Source organism: Camellia sinensis, chromosome 2 (assembly GCF_055761805.1).
Source record: "Camellia sinensis isolate YWXY chromosome 2, ASM5576180v1, whole genome shotgun sequence".
NCBI lineage: Eukaryota > Viridiplantae > Streptophyta > Magnoliopsida > Ericales > Theaceae > Camellia > Camellia sinensis.
Window position 1 is genome coordinate 50166999 of NC_138962.1, and position 26317 is coordinate 50193315.

The window sequence follows — 26317 nt, forward strand, 5'->3', positions numbered from 1 at the left end:
CCGAAATGGGGATGAAAAACGCGGCAGGAAACACGCAACCCCTGAATTAGGATTCTCAGCCACATCCCAAAACAGACCAGAGTGAAGATAAGCAGGAAGAGGCAAACCATACTGCACTAGGCAAAGACTTGCCAACAAGTAAAAACTTAGTACAACCAGATAGTGAGGGGCAAACGGTAAGCATGGACTTTGAAGAAAACACCAGCAACACTCAGAACCCCAAGGCATCATCCGATCCCTCCACTTGCTGGAAACTATTCGTTGGAGAGATGTGGAAGCTCTTCGTGGATGGAGCGTCAAACAGGCACGACGCAGGACTTGGCATAGTCCTCATCTCACCAGATGGCCTAATGGTGGAACAAGCAGTCAACCTTGGCTTCCCAGCATCAAACAACGAAGCGGAGTATGAAGCACTTTTGGCAGGCCTAAAATCAGCACTCTACATGAAGGCCACCGAGCTAATGGTTTATAGTGACTCACAGCTAGTGGTAAACCAAATTTTAGGCGACTACGAGGTAAAGGATGAAAGAATGGCGAAGTACCAAGAATTAGTCAGAAAAGAGATCATGAAATTTGAGGTAGTGCGGATAGAGCAGATCGGCGGGGAAGAAAACAGTAGAGCGGACGAACTAGCAGGCTTTGCTTCGATGGCAGATACATCCATCCCTTATCCATTACTAATCGACTGCCTACCAAGACAAAGCATTGAAGAACCTGAAGTAGCTGAGGTATGTTGCACCGAATTAGGCCCGTCATGGATGGATCCCATTATAATTTTCTTAAAAGACGGCGCCTTACCTGAAGAAAAGAAAAAAGCCAACAAGATTAGAGCAAAGTCGCAACAATTTTGGCTCTCCCCATCAATGGCCTTGTACAAGAAATCCTTCACAGGACCTTACCTAAAGTGTGTTCATCCCAGCAAAGTCGAAGCATTCGTGTTCGAGATACACGAAGGTGTATGCAGAAGCCACCAAGGGGGAAGATCATTGGCCTACAGAGCAATTTCACAGGGATATTGGTGGCCTTACATGCAAGCAGACTCAGAGAAGTATGTCAAGAAGTGCGAGAAATGTCAGAAGTTCGCACACCAAATACATCAGCCAGCCAGAGAACTCTTACCTTTAACTAGCCCATGGCCCTTCGCAATGTGGGGCTTGGACATCGTAGGACCACTTCCAACGGCACCCGGCAATAGAAAGTTCTTTCTAGCAGCAATAGACTACTTCACAAAGTGGGTGGAGGCAGAAGCACTAGCATCAATAAAGGAGAAAGATGTGAAGAAGTTCGTCTGGCAGAATATCATCACTCGGTTCGGCATACCAAAAGCTCTAATATCTGACAACGGCACTCAGTTCGACGACAAAATTTTTAGAGCCTTTTGTGAAGAATACAAGATAGAATTCTACAACTCTACACCGGCATACCCCTAAGCGAATGGCCAAGCAGAAGCATCAAACAAAGTCGTCCTAGCTAGATTGAGGAAAAGGTTAGAGAAAGCAAAAGGCAAGTGGGTGGAAGAGCTCCCTCATGTTTTATGGGCTTACCGCACCACACCTCGGCGGTCTACTAGAGAAATGTTTTTTTCCTTGGCCTATGGCATGGAAGCAGTAATCCCATTGGAAGTTGGCCTCCCCACAATTAGAAGTAAAAATTTTGATCCAGACTTAAATGGAGAAGCCATAGCATTGGAGCTCGACCTTGCAGAAGAAGGAAGAGAAAGAGCACTGGTTCACATCGCCTCATACCAGCAGGAGTTATCCAGAAAATATAACAAGACAGTACATCCAAGGCAATTCAAGATTGGAGATTGGGTGTTGTGCAAAGTAATGGGAAATACCCTGGTACCCGGAGATGGCAAGTTAGGGCCCAATTGGGAAGGACCTTACAAAGTGGTTGGATTAGCAGGAAAGGGGGCATACCACTTGGAAGATGAAGGTAGCAAAGCCAATCCCAGACCATGGAACACTGCCAATCTCAAATTATTTTATTTTTAGCTTTTTTTTTTAAGTACTTGTAATTTTTTCTTTTTTCAATAAAACAAGTAGTTTCTTTTTCAGCATAGCTTGTTTTATTCTATAAAAATAGTTTTAGCATTTTAGGGGCAATGAAATCAGAGTTGGCCGGAATAACCAACTTTGAGCTCTCTTTAGCTAGGATTAGAATCTGGGCTGAAGAGGTTGGCTGGAAAAAATAACACTTCTCCTAAGCCAAGGGTAAGGATCCAGGCTGCAGGACGTTTGGCTGGAAAAATCAAACACTTTGCTTAGAGTTGGCCGGAATAACTAACTTTGAGCTCTCTTCAGCTAGGATAAGGATCTGGACTAAAGAGGTTAGCTGGAAAAACTAACACTTCTCCTAAGCTGAGGGTAAGGATCCAGGCTGCAGGACGTTTGGCTGGAAAAACCAAACACTTTGCTCAGAGTTGGTCGGAATAACCAATTTTGAGCTCTTTTCAGCTAGGATAAGGATCTAGGCTGAAGAGGTTGGCTGGAAAAACCAACACTTTTCCTAAGCCGAGGATAAGGATCCAGGCTGCAGGACGTTTGGCTGGAAAAACCAAACACTTCGCTCCAGGTTAGTAGGAATAACTAACTTTGAGCTCTCTTCAGCTAGGATTAGGATCTGGGCTGAAGGGGTTGGCTGGAAAAACCAACACTTAGTACTCTTCAGCCGAGATAAGGATCCAGGCTGAAGAGTGGTTGGCTGGAAAAACCAACACTTAGTGCTCTTTAGTCGAGATAAGGATCCAGGCTGAAGAGTGGTTGGTTGAAAAAACCAACACTTAGTACTCTTCAGCTGAGATAAGGATCCAGGCTGAAGAGTGGTTGGTTGAAAAAACCAACACTTAGTACTCTTCAGCTGAGATAAGGATCCAGGCTGAAGAGTGGTTGGCCGAAAAAACCAACACTTAGTGCTCTTCAGCCGAGATAAGGATCCAGGCTGAAGAGTGGTTAGCTGGAAAAATCAACTTTTAGTACTCTTCAGCCGAGATAAGGATCAAGGCTGTAGAGTGGTTAGCTGGGAAAACCAACTTTTAGTACTCTTCAGCCGAGATAAAGATCAAGGCTGAAGAGTGGATTGGCTGGAATAACAACTTTTAGTGATCTTCAGCCGAGGTAAAAGCCTAGGCTAAAGAGGTTGGCAGGGGTGAATAGGTAGATTACAAGGTTAAGACCAAGGTAGGTATCTCGATCAGAAAATGTTGTACTGCATTCAGAGAACAATTGGAAAGTAAATGCATGCATGGCATGGCAGTTAACCGAGCAAACAGTTGTAACAAAAGAAGATGTCATTCAAAATGCAAGAGTTACAAAAGTGGGGCCCAGGCCCGTTACAGTTTCTTTCCAAAAATAAATAAGAAGAAAATAGAAGATCAAGCAAAGAGGTCATCAAGATCCGCATCTAATTCAACTCGGAGCCCGGTTTCAGCAAGTAGCTCGGTCACACTTTCAACCAAGTCCTCCACCGGTGGCTCCACCCGAACTGACTGAACGACGGGATCATTGGCGATAACCGGGGCATTGTCGGGCTCTGGGGCCTCTTCTTCATTATCATCTTCAAGAAATTTTTGCTGAATGGCAGTAGCATACTCCACCATGTAGCTTGGTATGAAATGAGGAGGAGGGTTGAGGAAGATCTCGGTCTCTTGGCTGTGACCGAGCTGCGCCACAGCTGCCTTCCATCCACACTTGAAGAATATATCTTTTGCTGCCTCGCATTGTTGGATGTAAGTGGCCTCTCCCTCTTTGTAACCCCGGTTTTCGGCGTCTTCCACGCTCTTCTCCAACCGAGCGATCTCGGCGTTCTTTTTTCCTTCAAGCTTGGCTAGCTCGCGCAGATATTTATCTTTAAGCACGGCCGTAGCCTTCTACTTATCTGTTTCGGCTGAGTTGACAAGACTAGTCAGGCGAGCTACTTTGGCCTATAGCTCGGCTATCTTCTGCTGGGATTCTTTTAGCTCGGCCGTTTTAGCATTGGCTTCTTCCATGGCCTGCCTTGTGGTCTTTCGAAGTTCCAGCACGCGTTTGTGGGCGATGTGGTTCTTCTGTAAGGCCTGCAAAAGGAGAGAAACAATTTTGAGATAAACCGAGTGAAAAGATATTAAAATTTGAAGAAGGAAAAGGAGAACTTACTAACACCATTGATTTTGAAGCCGAGCGAATGGCCTTCAGCTCGGTAAGATAATCGTGGTGATCCATATCGACTGGAAGGCAGACGCTCTTGGCCAAATTAAAGGCCAGCATATGGTCTTTTTCCGCGACCACTGAGTCGGAGTCAGTGATAGCGCGGTTCTTGTATGTGACCTTAGGCACCCATTTGGAGGAGCTAGCTCGGTCAGAGCGTTCCAGTTGTGGGCTTGGTGGTGTGGATTGAGGAATGATGGTTTCATCTTCGTCAATAAGGCATGGCTCGGTTGTGGAAGTCCGAGCACGCTTGCTGGGTCGAGATGATGAAGGCTGATGAGTTGGTAGGGCTACCACGACCTCTTGTGATTGGCCGGTTGGCGGTACTTCGACTTGATTTGTTTCGGTGATAAGAGCTCTTACTGCTCTTGTTTTGGCCATCTCTTGTTCGGCAGTCAGTGGGATAAGATTGATTTGTGGGAGGGTTGGATCAGGTTCAGGAGAAGGCTCCAAGAGGAAGTCGGTCACCCCAGTCTTCCTCCTGCTGCTGTATTTGTAGGTCGGCTCGAAGTTGAGTAGCTCGGCCCAACTTCGATTGGGATATCTTAGTGCGGCGCGGAGGGCGTCAAGGTTTGGGTAACTGTACTGTGACTTTAGAAAGTTTAAATCTGCATGAAGGAAAATTACAACGGTTAGTGTGGTTCAAACGATACAAATAAGTGACGAAGTAAAGAAAAATATGAAAGTAAGCTGAGGTAATTATACCGGCGACTCCTTTGTTCTAGTTAATTCGGTCGCCCAGGATTTGGGCCTCCTGGTCTTTGAAGTTGCCCGAGACCCAGAAGAAATCATCATCATTTACGTCTTTATCTGGGGTGTTCTTTATTATCTTTTCACGGCAGCGTCTTATTCTTAAATAATAAACCCAGCCGTCTTCATTTTGGCCAAGGAAGTATTGGTGAAATATCTCGGCCAAACCGAGGTTGAGGCCAAGCCGGTGGTTTAGCTCGGCAATGCCATTTATTATTCGGTATGAGTTTGTTGAAAGCTGTGTAGGGCAGAGGTTTGTTTGTCTAAGGAACTCACAAAGAAGAGGTTGTACAGGGAATCGGAGTCCGGTTTCCACAATAGAAAGAAGGGTGAAGGGAACGAAGCCCGGGTTTCCCCAGGGTGTGATGTCTAGTTCGGCTAAAGACAGATAGACATCATCAAGGATATGGCAGTCCTTTCGGAACTCGGCCATAGCCCCTATTGAGTTTACCAAAAACCTATATTTACCCATGAGGTCTTAAATTATGTATAAATTAGCTAGAGTGCTAGCTCGATGCTGAGATGACGGTGGTTATCTCGGTTGGAAGTTCAAAAGAGTGCCTAGGCAACCTAGTCAGAGTCTGCAAAGTGCAAAGGAAAAAGTGTTAAGCATAGATCGATGGACCATGCTAAAAGCAAAAAAAAGGGAAAAAAAATAAGTGTTATCTTAGCTTAGCTACGTGGGATACTATGCATTCTTAGCTCAGTTTAAGCAAGGGACTTTCGCCCGGTTAAGTTAATGGGAAGTTCGTAGCCCGGTTGTAGCTTATAGTGCAGCATTCTTAGTTCGGTTTTAACTAAGTCAGGGGGTTGGTTTAGCCCCAAGTTTTAGCTCGGTTGGGGGTTAAGGTTTCCTAGCACGATATGGCGCAAACTGAAATACGGCTCGCTAGCTCGGCTAAATGAAACAAAAGGTACTTGGACCTATTGAAACTACAAGTATATCGTGAAGTCTTAGTTCGGTTGTTTAGTTTGGCTAGGTTCGTACCTAATACAAACAACTTCCTAGTTCGGTTGGAGTGAGATTTTGGATCTAAGACGTCCCATTACAGTTTGTTCGCAAATCCAGTAGAAGTGAGTACTATTCAAGAAGTTCTTACTCATTACAGAGAAAACTATTTGGAAAGTGTTATGAAAAAACACGTATATACAAATGGTACATGTTGCTAGTCAAATGGAAAGCAAAAAATGATTGAGTTACTTACAAATTGGAGAAGGAAGGATGCAGATCTAAAACTACGAAGATGGTGTTGGGAATGCAAGCTTCGCAGGTACTAAGGTTGCAGAAATGGAGGCTCAAGCAAGAGAGAGAGAGAAGATGAGTAGTGCAAATGAATGGTTCAAAGCATAAGGTTTGGTTTTGTGAAAAGGGAAGGAAAAAGGCGGGACTGTTCAAATGTTGCGAGGTACGAGGGTGGCTGTGACAGCTACGCTGGGCTAATGAGAGTCTGCCACGTGTCTATGGAATGGGAAGCAATTCAGTTACAGCGACAGAAGAGACGTTTTGACCGGACAAATTTGTAGCCCGGTGTGAATTTAGCTCGATTGAAAGGCTAAAGTTATTAGCTTGGCTGGTGATGAGTAATCCTGATCATGCTATGCAGATGGAATTAAGGGGCAATTGAGAGGGTAATTTATAAGTAAATTAGGCCGAGCTGTGTAATGGGCCGTTCTGTGGACCAAGGTAAGAAAGAGCTGAGTAAAAGGACCTTGTAGTTAGCTCGGTCCTAAAAGAGCCTTGAAGTTAGCTCGGTCACCACGGAGCGAGTGGTAACAAATAGCTCAGTCCTACCATTCTGAGCCAAGATGTATGGAGCTTTCCTCAGGACCTTGCTCTAGATTAGTTTGGCCCAAGCTTGCTATGGTTAGCTCGGTCTCAACTGGTGAAACTGAGGTACAATTAGAGCTCAGTCGGTGTTGCCAGTTTAGCATGGCCATGCTAGCTCGATCATTTTGTCATCTAACCGTGGTAAAACCATCTCACTTGGTCTAAGTAGTGAGGGGGGTGTTAAAGGATAAGCATTATCTTTTAGGAGAGTGATTCCTAGGAGGATTCTACATGGAGGAGTAAGAGTCTTACTAGGATTGTGCCACACGGAACCTATAAAAGCTCACAACCTCACCTATGGAGAGGTAACATAACTTTGATTCTCGAATACACAGAGCTTTTGTCTATTTGTCTATTTTGCTGACTTAGGCATCGGAGAGGGATCCGGTACACACTCGCCGGCTAGCTCACGTTTGTGTTTTCAGGGAGTAAAGCGACGACGTTTGGAGGAGCTCAGACTTGATCAACAGGATTATACGAGAACATTATTTCTTGCTCGTATAACCTACTGTATATTAATCTAGACATCTTGACAATAATGGGATTTCCATCTTTGGGGTTGATTTCAATCAAACATGCAATATCCTGGACTGATTAACTTGAATAATTTGTTTTCATGCATTTTTCTAAATATACATAAAAAAATAAAAAAGACAGAGAAATCATGAGAGTATATTCTTTAAGAAATCACTCAAAAACTAAAACAACGCCACTATATCCATATTCCCATATATCAACGCATAAGCACCCCACTTTTGAGAACACCTTGTAATAAGAAAACTGAAATACAATAAAAATAAACTTAAACAGATGCACAATAAATTTAATAACAGAAGTAAAAAAGATGAAGGATATGTAATTCATACAGGAAACGTAATTTCTGAAGCCTGCCCAATGTGTTCGGGATGATACTACTCAAATTGTTCGAGAAAAGATCCAAGCTCACCAAACTCGTCAAATTGCCAAGCTCAATAGGAATTTGTCCTCTTATGTTGTTCCTATAAAGTTCCCTGTCAAGAAACATGTTAATAATATGCAAACCAAAGGGACAAACAAAAGATGATCATGTTATTAATGGGAGAAAAATTGTGCAGCAATATCAAGATAATGAATACAAGGGGAACAAAAAAGGGCTCAAGCCACCAACTATGAACCACCCATTTTTAAAAGACAACCTAACATAATAAGCTGCTAGGAACTGGAGTTTCTTTCTAGAGGTTAGTTGTTCCATCAAAGTAAAAGATGCACATGATCAAAATCAGTACAAAATATTAACCAAGAAGTCAAGACAAATGCTTTAAAGGGAAGTCAAACATATTTAGCTCTTTTGTAGATGAAGTTGTACATGACTCCAAAAGCTAGCATTGCAATAGACTGATTTATTTATTTATTTATTTTTGTAGGGGGTTACAATGGCAGCCAATAAAACAAAAGACTAAACATGAACTCACCTGGGAATGCTCCAATCAGAGGTATCCCAAATCATTCAAAGCACAAGAATATGCCCCTTTAGTCATTTGTTCCTTTTTAACTAGAAATGCTGAACAATATCATGTATTCTCCATTATGATGTTCATGTATGTGTGGAAGAGCATGTTTTCAAGGTTTTCTTTATACATAAAATGATGATATCCAGATAGTCAAATCGAGGGTGACATGGGTAAGCCTATAAAGGTTATAGCCCACCACTTAGGGCCCAATGCATAATTCAAATACTAAAGCCCAGCGTTGCTGGAGCTCAACATGGCATTAAGAACCAATGACACCTAGACACGTAGCAAGTGAAGGACAAGCCACATAAGCAGACAAAGATCCTGCAAAGTTATTGCACTGGACATCAGCCATTAATGAAGCCCCTTACAGCATTTATTGAGATAACCCTTCCCCGTCGAGACAGAACGGCCTCACCATGAACAAGGCAAGCTAGAGCATAGACTTTCGGCCAAGATGACAGGTCGGAAGGGACAACGAAATGATTACCAGAGGATATAAGCAGACGTCGAAGACAAGAAGAAGGTTAAGCTTTTCTATCTCTAATCCATCTCTATATTCCATCTCTCTTTCTAACTTGCCCGTCAGAGGATTCGTTGGGGGACTCCCAGTTCCCCGTTGAACTCTTGTGCAGGTTCCTCTGTGGGCTTGGTCACCCAAACGTTGGTTTGGGAAGCGCGGATCAGTCCGACCCGTTCCATCTGGAATGCGCTGTATCATCAGTTGGCGCTATCTGTGGGAATCTCTTTTGCTCCGCGCGCCAGTTGTGCTCATTGTCGCTGAAGACCCTTTCCCAATAACCCCTTCCTACCACCTGCGAAGATGGATGGTCACCACTAGATCCATGGCTTCTCACCATAATGTTGCCAACCACCAAGTTGACCCTCCTAATCCAAACAACCCACCGGAGTATTTCACCGAGCTCACCAACAGCATTAACCGCCTGGCCGAGCAAAACCAAGCCCTGATTAATGCTCTACTCCAAAGAAACCTTCATATGCCCCCTCCACCACCTCCAGATATCTCACCCAACCAAGAACGAGCCCCAAGCCACACTATCCAACAGCCCCATCCACCCAACTTGGAAGGCTTGCGACCCCCTCCCCCGGATATAAACCTACCACCCCGAGCCCCACACCCATCGGTCCGGGCACCAACCCCTGAAGAAGAGGCCAGTAGCGTCCAGCCTCCCCTACTTTCCGGTGGTGACAACATTCCTCTCTGGGATGCAGAACTCCGAGCCATAAAGCTCTAGCTCCAGGGAGTCATGCAGAACATACAACATAAACCATATACCATAACCAACTCACCATTCGTTGCCTCCATCAGGGACAAACCTATACTTGCTAAGTTTAAAATGTCCTCGATTGACTCTTTCGATGGTCCAACGGACCCAGTCAATCACTTAGAAACCTACAGAACCCTCATGATCCTCCATGCATTCCCTAATGAAATCATGTGTCAGGCTTTTCTCGTAACACTCAAGGGATCGGCTCGACTCTGGTTTAGTCAACTGCCAGTAGACTCTGTTTCCACTTTCTAGCACCTCAGCGACTTCTTTCTTAGCCATTTCATTGGTGCCCAGCGCCAGCGGCGTCCAGCAACCCAGCTCCTTAACATCCGCCAAACCGAAGGAGAGTCCCTGCGCAGCTTCGTTACCCACTTCAACACCGAAGCCTTGCAGGTAGCAGAAAATGATGACAAGGTCATCCTCACGACTTTCATGGCCGGTGTATGATCGTCTGATTTCTTTTTTTTCCTCTCCAAAAACCCCCCGACCTCCATGGCAACTTTACTTTCCAAAACCCAAAAATACATGAACGCTGAAGACTCCCTAGCCGTCCGACAAGATCCTACAGCCAAAAACCCAACCCCCTGAGAGAAGTGAAACGACTCAGAAATCAGAAACACCCAGTACACTCACCAAACACCTCAGTATACCGACCGACCACCCCAAGTCGACCGGTCGGTGCCAACTCAACCGCCCGGCTGGCTCGAACGATACACCCTCCTCAACTCCCCCATGGAGCAAGTCTTGAACCAGATTCAACGAGATTATCCCCTAAAATGGCCTCAACCGTCGCGGTCTCCTTCAACCGGCGAGACCAGTCCAAATACTGCCATTTTCACCAGGACCACGGCCGTAATACCGAGGAGTGTGTCAAACTCAAAGACCAGGTCGAGGGCTTGATACGTCAGGGATGTCTCAGTCGATTCACGGAAGCTCGCCCTCAGCAGAGGCAAAAGACTAAACCCATTAAAAACAACCGTCAGCGCACCCCTCCCCGGCAACCAGCACAACCTAACCAAGGTCATGATCGCCCTCCACAGCAACCCCGAGCACAAGGTAACCCCACTTCTCCTGTCGGTGAAATTAGAGTTATTGCAGGCGGGCTTGCTTGTGGAGGACCATCTCGCTCGGCTCAGCGGGCATAACTCAGAAGAATAAGGCAGGGCTCAGATAAAGAAGTTGCCACAGTGGACCGCCCTTCCAAACAGCCCAAGAAGTGGATGGAGCCCATCACCTTCATGGAGGCCGACTGTACAGGCATCCGTTACCCCCATGACGATCCCCTCGTCATCTCTGCCCTCCTCTCAAATGATAAAGTCAGGTGGGTTCTTGTCAACAACGGTAGTTCTTCAGACATCATCTTCCTAAATGCCTTTCGCCAGCTCAAGGTCGGGGAAGAGAGTCTGTCCCTTCTCCAAACCCCATTGGTTGGTTTCACTGGAGATCGGGTCACCTCCATTGGCTCCATTGATCTTTCCATCACAATCGGCGAATACCCGCGGCAGACCACAAAGTTGCTCACCTTCCTTGTCGTCGACTGTCCCTCTGCTTACAACATCATCCTCGGCCGCACCGCCCTAAATGCTTTCCAAGCTATCACATCCACTTTCCATCTGGCCGTCAAATTTCCCACCGACCTTAGGTTCGGCACGGTGAGGGAGGAGCAGACTGTGGCCAGAGAATGTTACGTCATTTCACTTAAATAGGTCAAGCTAAAGGAGACTATGATTATTAAAGGACTCAAGGTCAGAGACGAGGACGAGCTGGTCAGAGGGGAACCAGTGGAAGAGCTTGTCGAGGTCCTTATCGATCCCACCAACCCGACAAAAATTGCCAAGATCGATAGCCAACTATCCTCCCAGGCCAAGGCCGACCTTACGGCCCTCCTGATTGAGCACAACGATGTATTTGCTTGGACCCACTCCGACATGCTGGGTATTGAAAGTGTTGGACAAATAGAACAGAACAGAACCTAATATCAACAATAACCTAGGATAAAACGAAACAAACCTGAAGCAGTAGATGAGGGTGGCGGCAAATATGGAGGTGGCGGAGGAGTTGGAGGAATTGTTAAATTATTATTTTGAAAACTAAAAAATGAAACAATTGTGGTCAGCATATGTCTAGATGAGTCACCCAGCTCCACTAGTATGGAAAATGATGTTACTAGCAAAATACCTGCGGGAAGTAAAAGGTTTAAAGGAGCCATTAACTGGGACAACTCCTGTTAAGTTATTGTTTGAAAGATCACTGTATACCGAATGGCAAGAAGCCATATCATATTCTTTAGTTAGTCTATGCCAATTAAAGCTAATCAAAAAATGAAAAACCTTTATTATTAACCACAAAGGAAAAATAAAGAACACGTCAACTTGGTACTCACAGGACTTGAAGTGAATTGATAGTAGTCAATGACATAGGAATAGTTCCAGACAAAGTGTTGTTGTTAAGCCGTCTATCCTTGCAAATAAATACAAGGACCAGGCATCAGTACATTCCAAACAATCAAAATGGTATATCAATAAAATTCCTAGGGACATGGCTGATCAACGCTAGTAGATGCACATAATACATGCAATATGTGATCAATCAGAGCCCTCTGTGTAATATAATCCAGTTTCGGATGAAAGTTGATCTGCAATGTACAAACAACTAGGAGATGCACATAATAAATTAACTTATGATTAAAACAAATAGCCCTGCCGCACTGTTTGCCATTATCAAGAGGATGCTATTTCTTAATCATGGATCAGTATGCATTTTAATAATTTTACTAAGAAAAAGTAAAAATCAATGCATTTATCACCAAAATACCTAGTCTTTATAGGCCCTACTGTCTATTAATCTAGACATCTTGACAACAATGGAATTTCCATCTTTGGGGTTGATTTCAATCAAACATGCAATATCCTGGACTGAATAACTTTAATAATTTGTTTTCATGCATTTTTCTAAATATACATAAAAAAATAAAAAACACAGAGAAATCATGAGAGTATATTCTTTAAGAAATCACTAAAAAACTAAAACAACGCCATTGTATCCATATTCCCATATATCAAGGCATAAACAACCCCCTTTTGAGAAAACCTTGTAATAAGAAAACTGAAATACAATAAAAGTAAACTTAAACAGTGTCACGACCCAAACCCGCCCCTATGGGTTTAGCACCGCAACCGGCCAGTAATCCGTGATTACCAAATGCCTGCTTAACACTAATAACAACAGTATAGAGTAAGGGGCTGACAGAAGCCAAACAGTAAATAAAAGATGTCCAATGAGCTGTGAAAACCCGAAATGCGAAAGACTTTTATGAACACATTCACATTCATAGCCATAAACATATATACATATCAGATACACATAACATACAGGTTAGGGATCCAATCCTTTCACCATAACTGTATAGTCAAAGGTCTTAAACATTCATCACAAAACAGAGACAAAAGGGTGAGTCTAAGACACCACTAAAATAGCATTGGCTTGAACGGACTTGGAACCTCGAACTGAGGCACAATGGTTGGCTTGACAAAACGAGAGCCTAACTCAACGCTTTTAGCTCCGGTCCGGTGCCTGGACACCTACATATAAATATAAATAGTGAGCTAAAGCCCAGTGAATAACAGATGCGTAAAGGGGTTAAGAATGAATGTCCTTTCAGTAATTAAAACAGTCAATTGCATCTGTAGATCAGTTATTCAATCAGTGGCTCATATTTCATGCCATAACAGTCATTTAGAAACCATAGTAGTCATATGTGGTACATCCAATAGCAAAACAGTACAGTAGGTCTTAACAGACCAAATAGCCAGTTGATGACCATCGATACAGTAACAGTAGTTCCAAGGATAGGAACTGACAGAGATCTTTGTAACAGTAGCAGTAGCAGTAACAGTCAATTTCTATGGATACCACGAGTACAGTTCGTAAAATACGACAAACATTGAATCAGTAAACAATATCATTTCAGAAAGCAGTACAGTTAATCATTCAGAAAATAATTGTAATTGAACATAGCTTTACAACATTGTTACTCACAAATTACTGGGCTATAGATAGGCTAGTCAACGTCCACGAGTGCTAACCCTACATAGTTGTAGAACGAACACACACTAAATTACACACATGGGATTAATAACTTATCCCCTAACTTGACTTGGTGTGGTTCTATAAAATTATCCTCATTAAGATGCCTTAAACTTGGCCTAGGAATGCCTAGGATGGAATGAGGATGCAAGAATGTACTTTGAAACACTTTTCAAAATTTGCTGAAAACAGTGGTCTCGCTCGAGTGTGGCGTTCCCCACTCAAGCGAACATGCAGACAAAGAGGCTCCGCTCGAACGTGACTTCCATCGCTCGAGCAGACTGCAAACTCATGAAAAGGTACTGGTTGCACGTTTTTCATGCTCGATGGACGCTCGACCCACGATCGAGCGTGAGACTCAGACCCTCGCTCGAGCGCAGATTACCTCGCTCGAGCAGACTGCAAAACACATGAATTTCTGGGCATATGCATTTCACGCTTGAGCATGACACTCGACGCTCGAGCGGAAGTGCATGTACTCCGAGTGTACGCTCGAGCGTGAAGTCTTCCGCTCGAGCGTGGATAAAAAATCTAAAATTTTCGGATTGATCCTCAAGCACAAAACTCAACCTCTAAAGCTTAAATTCGATTTTTCTAGGCTTATTTTCTGGAAAAACACTTAGAAACCATAATACAACATGTTTCGAAGATCAGTTTACAAAATCAAAGCCCAAGAGTTTGCCAATTGAACACCAATTTGAAAGAAACTTGAAGAACAATGCAAGAACATAACATGCATGAGTTCCCATGAACTATAATGCTCCAAAACATGATCAAATGCAAGATTGAGCTCAAAATCAAGGTGAATTCATGGACCACAACTAAAATATGAACATGCATGTAAGGATTTCATGAAAAACAACTTCAAAACACTATGATATGGACATGCATGCATGAAATCACTCTCAAACCAACACTTTAAGCCAATTCTTGATTCAAATCACTATTTCTTCCATGAACCATGCATGTAACAACTCAAATTCATAATTAAGAGGGCGAATTTCCTACCTTAGGTCTTGAATTCCAAGTATGGAAGTCTAATTTTGCAACTCTCCTTCAATTCCTCTAATTTTCCAAGTAACTCTTGATGAAATCAAGTTTTTCTCCTACTCTCCCTTTCTCTCTTAGTTTTGGTCTAGGAGGTGGATGAGATGATGTATCAAATGCAAGAATTAAGTCCCAAACATTGTTTTAGAAAATGGCCCACTCAATGGCAAAACATGTAATTAACTAGGCTCAATTAATTTAACATTAATAATTCTAATTTAATCATTCCAAATTGAATTTTACTTAAACCTACCATAAAATCACATAAATCCTGGCATATCATACTAATCAATTTCTGAACCGGTCGCCGATAAGGCCTTCAGTTCACAATTCGAAATTAAAACATGAACAGATCATTCAACGACAAACAGATAGAAATGCAATTAAACAACATGCTAATGAAATCAAGCTAGTATTTCATCATAATCAATTACTTATCATGCTTAATCACAATTAAGACTTAATCAGAGGTGAGGGTTGTCACAAACAGATGCACAATAAATTTAATAACAGAAGTAAAAGAGATGAAGGATATGCAATTCATATAGGGAACGTAATTTCTGAAGCCTACCCAATGTGTTCGGGATGATACCGCTCAAATTGTTCAAGTAAAGATTCAAGCTCACCAAACTTGTCAAATTGCCAAGCTCAATAGGACTTCTTCCACTTATGTTGTTGCTATAAAGTTCCCTGTCAAGAAACATGTTAATAATACTCAAGCCAAAGGGACAAACAAAAGATGATCATGTTATTAATGGGAGAAAAATTGTGCAGCAATATCAAGATAATGAATACAACCAAACCAAAGGGACAAACAAAAGATGATCATGTTATTAATGGGAGAAAAATTGTGCAGCAATATCAAGATAATGAATACAAGGGGAACAGAAAAGGGCTCAAGCCACCAACTACAAACCACCCATTTTTAAAAGATAACCTAACGCAATAAGCTGCTAGGAAACTGGAGTTTCTTTTTAGAGGTTAGTTGTTTCATCAAAGTAAAAGATGCACATGATCACAATCAGTACAATATATTAACCAAGAAGTCAAGACAAATGCTTTAAAGGGAAGTCGAAACATATTTAGCTCTTTTGCAGATGAAGTTGTACATGACTCCAAAAGCTAGCATTGCAAATAGACTGATTTATTTATTTATTTATTTTTGCAGGGTGTTACAAAGGCAGCCAATAAAACAAAACACTAAACATGAACTCACCTGGGAATGCCCCAATCAGAGGTATCCCAAATCATTCAAAGCACAAGAATATGCCCCTTTAGTCATTTGTTCTTTTTTAACCAGAAAAACTGAACAATATTATGTATTCTCCATTATCGTGTGCATGTATGTGTGGAAGAGCATGTCTTCAAGGTTGTCTTTATGCATTGTTATGAAAGTAGAGAGGGAAGAGAAAAGAGAAACTCTATATTGAATGAATTAAATGAAATACAAGAAGCCTGTATTTATAGGCTGAAAAGAAACCTAGATAAGTATAGAAAAGAAGATGAGATCCATCTACAATACAGTTAGATAAGTATAAATAATAATATATATCTAACACCCCCTCTCAAGCTTGAGGTCGTAAGTCAGATATCAACTTGAGCTTGGAGAGGAGATCAGAGAAGCGTCTTGGAAGATTAGCTATGGTGAAGAGGTTGGTGGTCTGATAAGTAGAGGTAACAATGAGAAGACGAACATGGCCACTAGTAACATGCTGTCGTATGAAGTGGCAATCAATCTCAATATGCTTGATGTGATCATGGAAGACATCGTTATGTGCAATCTGTATAGCACTCTGATTGTCACAATAAAGATTGATGACAGCAGAATGAGAAACACCCATGTCAGAAAGAAGCCAACGATGCCACACAAGCTCCCAAGTAATGTCAGCAAGAGCACGATACTCAGCATCGGTACTAGAACAAGCAACAAGAGTTTGTTTCTTGCTACGCCAGGAAATGAGAGAGTTGCCCAAGAAGAAGCAGAACCCAGTAGTGGAACGACGACCAATAGGATTCCTTGCCCAATCGGCATCAGAAAATGCATGCAGCTGTAGAAAAGAGTGAAGGGAGTAGTGAAGACCATGAAATAGAGTTCCTTTGAGATAGTAGAAAATGAGAACCAAAGCAGTATAGTGTGGAGAGCGAGGAGCAGCCATAAATTGACTGACAATGTGAACATCACAAGCAATATTTGGATGAGTAACTGTGAGATAGACAAGACTACCAACTAGCTGACGATATAAAGTGGCATCAGGCAATAAGGGACCGTCAAGGGGTGTAAGACGAGTCTGATGATCCACTGGAGTAGTGACAGTGTGGCAATCGGTAAGGCTAGCACAAGTCAAGAGATCAGAAGTATACTTAGCCTGGGTAAGAAAATAACCAGAGGAATCTTGAGAAATTTCCAAGCCAATGAAGTAGCTAAGCGAACCCAAATCTTTTATCTCAAACTGGCGATGGAGAAACTGTTTGAGATTAGAAATACCCATTGTGTCATCTCCAGTGATAATCATATCATTTACATAGAGGAGAAGGAGAATAGTACCGTGCTCCGTCTTACGGATAAACAAGGCAGAATCATTGGCACTGGAAGAAAAACCAAAGTCACGAATGGTAGAGCTGAACTTGGCAAACCAGGCATGCGGAGTTTGTTTCAAACCATACAAAGCACGGTGGAGTTTGCAAAGTTTGTTTGATGGAACAGAAGAACCAGAAGGGGTTGCATATAAAATTCTTCAGTAAGATCACCATTGAGAAATGCATTCTTGACATCCATCTGAGAAAGACTCTAGTGGAAGCAGCAACGACAAGTAAGCTATGAACTGAAGTAAGATGGGCAACAGGAGCAAATGTTTCCTTATAGTCAATCCCATATTCTTGAGTAAATCCTCGGGCTACAAGGCAAGCTTTGTAACACTCAATGGAACCATCAGAATGAGTTTTGATGTTGTAAACCTGTTTGCAACTAACAGTACGCTTGCCAGGAGGAAGATCAACCACATCCCAGGTATGAGTTTGTTCAAAAGCTTGCAGTTCATCAGTCATAGCTTGTTGCCAAAGTAGGTTAGTAGAAGCTTCGCTATAAGAAGTAGGTTCATGAGAGCAAAAGGCAGTGGAACCAACAATATAATCATGAAGAAGAAGTAGAAAGTTGCTTTACTTGTGTAGAATAATGCTCAGGTGGAAGAGGAACCTCAATGGGAGGTAGAGATTGAGAAACCTCCATCGGAGCCGGAGAAGGCATAGGACCGTCAACAGACACAAGATCCTCAGGATGGACGATAGGCGTAGGCGTCAATGGAAGCATGGGGCCAGAATTTACATCAAAGGCATTAGAAAACAGGTCTATAGAAATATCAGTGAAGACCGGTGAGTGGGTGGATTGTGGTAGATGAAACTTGGAAAGAGTGGAGAACATTTTGTGTTCCCAGAAGACCACATGACGGGAAATACAAAGACGCTTGGAGATAGGATTCCAACAACGATGCCCTTTATGTTCTATACCATACCCCAGGAAACAACAAAGATGAGAACGAGGTTCTAGTTTAGTGTGTTCATGAGGCTGAAGTGGAACAAAACAAGTAGCACCAAAAACTTTAAGAGAGGTATAGTCAGGAGGAGAATCATACAAGCGCTCATAAGGAAAAGTGTTAGATATAACAGGTGTAGGGACACGATTGGCAGTGGGGGCAGCTTCCCCCTAAAAGTTTTTAGGACAAGAAGAAGAGATAAGAAGAGCACAGGTAGTGTCTAGAATATGACGGTGCTTTCTTTCGGCTTGTCCATTTTATTGGGAGGTGTCTGCACTAGATCGATGAGAGAGGGTACCATGAGCCCAAAGAAAAGAAAGAAAATCAGAATCCAAGTACTCCTTAGTATTATTAGAATGAAAAAGCTTAATAGTATGAGAAAACTGAGTGCGGACCATAACAGAAAAATCATAGTAAATCTGTTTAAGTTCAGAGCAATTTTTGAGAAGAAAAAGCCAAGTATAATGAGAAAAATCATCAACAAAAAACACAAAATATCTGAACCCCCCATGGTCGGTGTAGGGGAAGGTCTCCAAATATCTGAATGCACAAGATCAAAAGGAGCAGTAGAAAGAGAATTACTTTTATTAAAAGGTAAGGCAGGTTGCTTAGCAATTTGACAAGATAAACAATCACATCTTCAAGATGGACATGACCTAACTGACCACTAGAAACTAAAGTTTTCAAACGACTAAAAGAGACATGTCCTAAGCGACAATGCCAAAAATGAAAAGAAGACATAGTAGATGCAGCAGCAGCAGCAGCAGTAGATGATTTGTATGGACTGCGAAGATGGATAAGCTTGAATAGACGTCCATTCTCGTCTGAAGGTCCTGCACCAAACAACCATTAGCAGAAAAAGTAATAGTTAGACCAAGTTTACATAACTGACCAACAGAGATAAGGTTCAATTGAAGAGCATGAATATGGTAAGCATCAGAAAGAGACACAATGGAAGTAGAGATTTGGCCAATATGAGTAACAAGCATATGAGAACCATCAACAGTGTATATAGTGGGGGCAGAAGATAATGATGATAAAGAAGAAAATAGAGTGGAGTCAGAAGTCATGTGATTATAGCATGCGGAATCAAAATACCAAGAAGAGTTACTTGAGGTTACTGAAAGAGCAGTAGAGGGAGGAGTACCAGATTTGGTGAGCACCTGGTGGATAATGGACTCAACATCATCCATAGAGAAGGAAGGAGTAGAAGAACCCTCAGAGGCAACAGTAGCAAAGTGAGAACCGTGGCTAGATTTTGACTGATACCCAGAACGAGAAACCTCTTTTTTGGATAAAGGAGTTGAGGGAGTGCAAGGACAATTACTTTGGAGATGGCCTGGAGCAGTCTTGTGACAAGTTAAGCAGTCGCAAACCTGGTAGTGAACAAGAGAATGATTGGCTGGCAGACCTTGGTTGCGACAATAACTGCATATGATTAGCTGTGAAGATGAGGAACTCTGAGAAGATGGCGTAGCAAGAATAAAATCCATGTTTTGAGATTTGATAATCCCAAAATGAGTCTCCTCTGATAGGAGCTCAGTAATGGCTTGCTCTAAAGTGGGCAAGGGCAAACGATGGAGCAAAGAAGCACGCACGGGCTCAAAAGTGCTATGAAGAGCCATAAGAAACTGTAATAGTCATTGATGATTCCGATAAGTAATAAATAGTTGTGCATCCTCAGAATGGGCCCATGGAGGTCCAGAAAGAACGAGCTGGTCCTAAATAGTCGACATCTGGGATAAGAAGTCATTGAGAGATTGATCGAGTGCCTGCGCATGTGATGAAAAGTCTGCAATAGTTGATATTGATGAGCATGCCTAGTGGTCTGATAATGTTCCTTCAAGAAATCCAAACTGAAGGTTGATAGAAGGAACTGAGTGTGATAATTTGACAATTCTTACTTTCCCATTCGTCAAGATGGTCATCGAATGCAGAGTCAGTCTCATCCTCCTTCTAGTTGGGTTTGGAAAGAGTACCAGTAATGATCCGCCAAAGTCGTTTCCCTTTAATGAAGCTAAAGAGAGCTTGGGCCCAACTAACATAATTAGACCCATCAAGGATAATAGAAACAGATTGGATGTTCTCAGTACGATCCATAATTGCCAAAACAGAGGTCACCAACAGATTCAGAAGGTTGAAAAACCTTAGGGACGGTAGGGCTGATGTCAGCATTATGGCTGTGATGTTGTCAGCAGCTAGGTAGTGGCTGATTAGGGTTGACGCCAGTGGTTGAGAAATAAATCAAACGGTTGAGCAAGCCGGGTAGAAGCGGCATGTGTCTAAGAGAAGCCAAGCGAAAGTCGATGGGGAATCGGCTGGGGTAGAAGCCGAAGGTAAGTCGGTTGAAGCAAAAGCCAAGGGGCCGAAGCCAATGGAGGCCAGCTGAGGCGACGCGTGCGGAGCATGGTGAGAGTGGGAACGATGTCAACCGACGCACCACTTTTCGAGAGGCGCGTGAGGGCACATGGGCAGGCCAATGAAGGTGAGTCTGGTGGCATTGGCTTCGTCGTGAAGAGACAAAGAGGTTGGTATAGTCCAAACGTTGAAACATAGATGGACTAGATACACAAAAGCCAGCAGAAACCAACTGGGGACAGAAGCAATTTGCCAGGAAAAAAAATGTGAGGAAAAAAAAAAGGCTAGGAGAGAACCCTGGGCTCTAATACCATGTTTATGAAAGTAGAGAGAGAAGAGAAAAAGAGAAACTCTATATTGAATGAAATACAAGAAACCTGTATTTATAGGCTGAGAAGAAACCTAGATAAGTATAGAAAAAAGATGAGATACATCTACAATACAATTAGATAAGTATAAATAATATATATCTAACATACATAAAATGATGATATCCAGATAGCCAAATTGAGGGAATGAAACAAGTGATAAATTAGTATGAGCTAAAGTAGTATTAAAGTACGACTTAGGGTAGCACTTCAAGAAGTAGAATACACCATTTAAGTTCAAGTTTGTTTTATTTTATATGAAATTAAAATTTAAAAAGTGCACTAGTAAGGCTAAGTACTTGAATTTTTGAATGAATTCAATAAATAATTGAATATATGAACTGTAAATTCCAATTTCAGTTATTTTTCGAATTTCACGTAATGATTCCAAGATCAGAACTGAATAAATCCATTAAAAGTTCAGTGATTGCTAAATTTGATTATGCAAAGTTCAATGCAAGCAGAACACAATCTGAGAAACATTGACTTAAATTGACATGAAGAAAATGTCAAAAACAACATAAAATCGAAGCAAACAGAATCAGAACTCACCTTCGACATTACCAGAGGCCTGAAATAACCAAGAAAAAACCAGAAATGGGAAAAGAAAAGCTGGGGATGAGATTGCCGAGACCACTCAATCCTTTGCCATAACAATTGCTTCAGCTAAAAACCTATATGTTAGGGCCCTTAGTCTTGTCAATCCCACGAACAAATATAGTTTATCGAGTTGTAAGTTTCCTTGGTTTTTAACTTTCTTGCTTGAGCGAAGGAGTCCTGGTTCGAGCGAAGATATTGTGCTCCTAGAAGTTTTCTATGTCTACAAAAATACTGGGAAGGAAGTTTGTGCGCTCGAGCAAAGGAAGCTTGGCTCGAGCGAAGACACTTAAGCAATACACGCGTAGTTGGTTCATCGCTTGAGTGACCATCGCAGCCCTATTTTCTATAAATATATGTTTCGGTCCATTTTTAGGATCACTGCTTCCAGATCTTCTTTGAGGGTTCTAGGGTTTTCTTCTGGAGCAATTTTGCTAGTTTTCTTTGATGTTTGATTGAGTATTAAACTCACATGATTTGACAAGAATACATTAAAGAGTTGTTTGAGTGTTCACCTTCAAGAGTGTTCTTCTTTGGTGGAATCCGGAGATTCAAGCGTGGAGTATTCGAAGGAGTTCGAAGCTGCGCGCAGTCGTTGATTCGACATGGATGTTGTGGATTCAACATCAATTTGATCAATTCTGAGACGAAGATTGTGGTGAAAGAGATATAGATTGTTGAAGACAAATTGATTGCATTTGGGTAATTTGTTTAAGTATATTTGTATTCTTTCTTTCTTTCATAGTGGATTGATTAGTGGTGTTTCGCCCGCGGTTTTTTTAATCACAATTGGACTCCAATTGTGATTTTTCCACATAAAATCGGTTATGTCGATTTAGTGATTTTGAAATAACAAACTAAATCACTTTCGTACGTGCTAGATGATTTAGATTGTTAGTTTTAATTGTTTGGGAATTGTTGCAATTAATCTTGATCCAAATCACAAATCACCTAGGTTTTTCAATTGGTATTGAAGCAGGTCACTCTTCGTTTTTATCAAAACTATAGGAGTGTGATTTTGTGTGAGTTGTGATATGGATTCAATTCGTGAAGGTAACTCGACCCATAGACCTCCTTTACTCAATGGTACAAACTATTCTTATTGGAAAGCTCGTATGAGGGTGTTTTTAAAATCGATTAATGAGAAAGTTTGGCACTATGTGATCTATGGGTGGAGTGAACCTGTTGTCACCATTGATGGTATTTATATTCCCAAACCACTTGATAAATTGGACGCATTCGATTATCAAAACTTGAGTTGGAACAGTCAGGCTCTTAATTCCCTCTTTTGCTCCGTCACACCAAAAGAGTTTCGTTGTATTTGCACATGTGAGGTAGCAAAAAAGGCTTAGGACATTCTTGAAACTATTCACGAGGGTACTACTACTGTTAAAAGATCAAAACTTTAACGTCTCAGCTCCTCTTTTGAAACTCTTTTTATGAGTGATGATGAGACGTTTGATGATTTTTATGCTAAACTTAGTGACATCGTGAATTCATGTTTCACTCTCGGTGAAACAATCCCTGAAGCTAAGGTTGTTGAAATTTTTTTGAGATTTTTACCCGAGAGGTTCCAATCAAAAGTGACAGCTATTGAGGAGGCTCAGGATGTTGATAACCTCAAGCTTGATTAGTTGGTTGGAAACTCTCAGACTTATGAAGCCCACCAGATTTCTAAGAAAAAACAAAAAGATAGTGTGGCATTTACTAGTGCTCATGAGACTGTTAAAACCCTTGAGATTGAATTTGATCTAGAGTACGAAATGGCGGTTATGTTTACCAAGCAGTTCAAAAAAAATTTAAAGAAAAAGAAGCCTAATTTCAAGGATCCTAGTTCAAAAGATAAGGGTAATGAAAAACCTAAGACTTTTCCACTAAAACTTGCTCCTAAAACCATTCCACCAAAACTTGCTCCTAAAATTGAAAACAAGATTATGAAAGGGCCAGGTGTCAAGTGTTACGAATGTCAAGGGTTTGGACATATTGCTCTTGAATGTCCATCTAAAAAGAACCGAAAGAAAGTCTATACAATGACTTGGGATGATGAAAGCGGATTAGAGCCAGAACCTAAAGAAACCAAATCCGATAAAGACGGAGATAGTACTTACATGGCATTCTGGTCTACCGTCACTCAACCACCTCCAAGGCCAGTTGAGTTTGCTCGTGGTCAGAGTCTACACTGTGCTTCTATTTCATAAGAGTAATTACTTATTTTGGAAGATCCGAATAAGGATGTTTTTTAGAGTTCATGATCCTGGAAGTTGGTAAGCCATTGAAGAGGATGTTGAAAATGCTAACAATCCAAGCAATCACAGAGTTCTGACAACCATCTGTGAAGCAATTTCTGAAGAAGAACAACAACGGATTGCTCACTACACAAAGGCCAAAGATGCATGGGACATTCTGAGTCAAGTCTATGAAAGAGGAGAGTCATCTTCACTACCATCTATCAACTTTCATGCCTTAGTTGCTCGACTGGATGAGATTGAGAAGGAAGAGAATAAAAAAAAAGATGATGAAACCTCAGAAGACAATGATGAGATTGATGGTGATAACCTACGACAAGCTTATGAAAAGCTTTACAATGAATCTCTGAATTTGTCCAAGATTAATGACAAACTCACTCTTAAGTTCAAAGCATGTGAAAGCGAGAATGTCAAGCTAAAGGGAGTGATTGTAGCAACAAAAAAGGATGTCATCAAGATCTCCAATGACGGGCAAGACCTTTGTGGAAAACTTCTATCTTGTGAAATCGAAAGGAATGAACTTTTGAGAATCTATGCAACCTATGAAGAGAAGATTAGAATTCTTGAGATGTCACAAGCCGCTTTGGAAGAACTAATTGGTCAGAAAGAGGAAGAACTCAAAGTTGCTAGAGCCATGATTGATATGTGGAACAAAGGGTCAAAGACACTTGAAGACATCATCGGTGCTCAACATATGAGTTGTGACAAAAGTGGGATAGGCTATGGTGATGCAACACTTCAAAAGGGATAGGCCTCTATATCACATGACTTGAAAACTCAAGCAAAGGGAAAGCTCAAGGGTGATCCCTCTCTACATCAACCTAAAGGGGGTAAGATCAACGAAAGGGAGGTAAAACCTATTTTTGTTTGTCATCATTATGGTAGGTATGGCCACATTCATCCTTATTGTTATGAGTTGTTTGGTAAGGTGTCTCAAAAATTTAGAAATTCTAACACTTCATGGCTTAGGAGACAACCTTACATGTCTAGGCGAAACACCAAGATTCATGAGGGTGTTCACAACGCTAAGACATTTACCAAGACTGCCAGTCCTGTTTTTGTTAAGACCAAAAAGATATGGGTGAGAAAAAGTGACTTCACTTGCTTTGTTGTTCACACTGCAATGAAAACACATAACTCACACATGTGATATCTTGATAGTGGGTGCTCTCGTCACATTTTTGGTGACAAATCCTACTTCACGTCTCTGGAAAAATATGAAGGAGGAATTGCTACCTTTGGAGATGGTGGCACTTCTAGAGTCCTTGGTAAGGGCTCTATAAGTGTGGCTAGTCTTCCTAAGCTCGAAAATGTCTTACTTGTTGATGGTCTTAAAGCTAATCTTTTGAGCATTAGTCAAATGTGTGATTCCCATCATGAAGTATTATTTTCAAAAAATAAATGTGAAATTTTAGACAAAAAGGAAAATACTGTCATGCATAGGGTTCGCACATCTGATAATTGCTATGGGATTATTACCACTAATGATCTCACATGCCACTCAGCCGTCATAAGTAATCTTGACTTGTGGCATCAAGGATTAGGTCACATGAATTTCAAGGACCTAACTAAGATAGCCAACAAAGAGCTTGTGAGAGGAATACCCAAAATGGGTAAGAATGTGAACCATGTGTGTGGACCATGTCAACTTGGGAAGCAAACAAGTGGCCCTTATAAAAAGGTGAACAACTTCACAACCAAACGCCCTCTTGAACTGGTTCATATGGATCTTATGGGACCCACTCGCACTGGAAGTATTAGAGGTAAAAGATACACTTTTTTAACTATTGATGATTACACTCATTTTTCATGGGTTAATTTTTTAAGAGAAAAATCTCATACGTTTAATGCTTTCCATGCCTTAGTCCTTAAAATCCAAAATGAACAGGGTGTTTCTATTGGGTGTATCATAAGAATCCGAACTGATCATGGTCGTGAATTTGAAAATAGTTCGTTTTTAAATTTTTGTGATATGCATGGGATTAAGCATGAGTTTTCTACACCGATTACCTACAACAAAATGGAGTTGTTGAGAGGAAGAACATGGTTGTTCAAGAGATGGCTGGGGTCATGCTCCTTAGCAAGAAAGTTCCTCCAAAGTTCTAGGCTGAAGCCTTGAATACTACAGTTTATGTTGTGAATCGAGTGTATTTAAGGCCCGACACTTTACAAACTCCATATGAATTGTGGAAAGAGTTGAAATCTAATGTAAAATATTTCAAAACTTTCAGGAGTAAATATTACATTTTCAAAGATAGAGAGCCTTTCAGCAAATTTGACTCCCGAAGTGATGAAGGTATTTTTCTAGGGTATTCAACCACTAGTAGAGCCTTTCGTGTCTATAACCTGCGTACTTTATCTTTAATGGAATCGATCAATGTGGTTATAGATGGCACAGGTTCTTCTACTCCAGCAATACATGAGGAAGAAAATGGTGAGTCTCCAATCTTGGGTACTGAACCACGGAGTCAAGGAGAAGCAGAGGGCCAAGCTCAAGAAGGTGAGCCGGCACCAACTTCAATGGTAAGTCCGAGTCCAAAG

The 26317-nt window shown here is 41.6% G+C and overlaps 1 pseudogene; it reads right to left on the reverse strand.

The window, feature by feature from the left end:
- LOC114289856 (uncharacterized) overlaps positions 1-17722 on the reverse strand; it is a 45194-nt pseudogene extending 27472 nt beyond the window's left edge.
- Positions 17723-26317: the final 8595 nt, after the last annotated feature.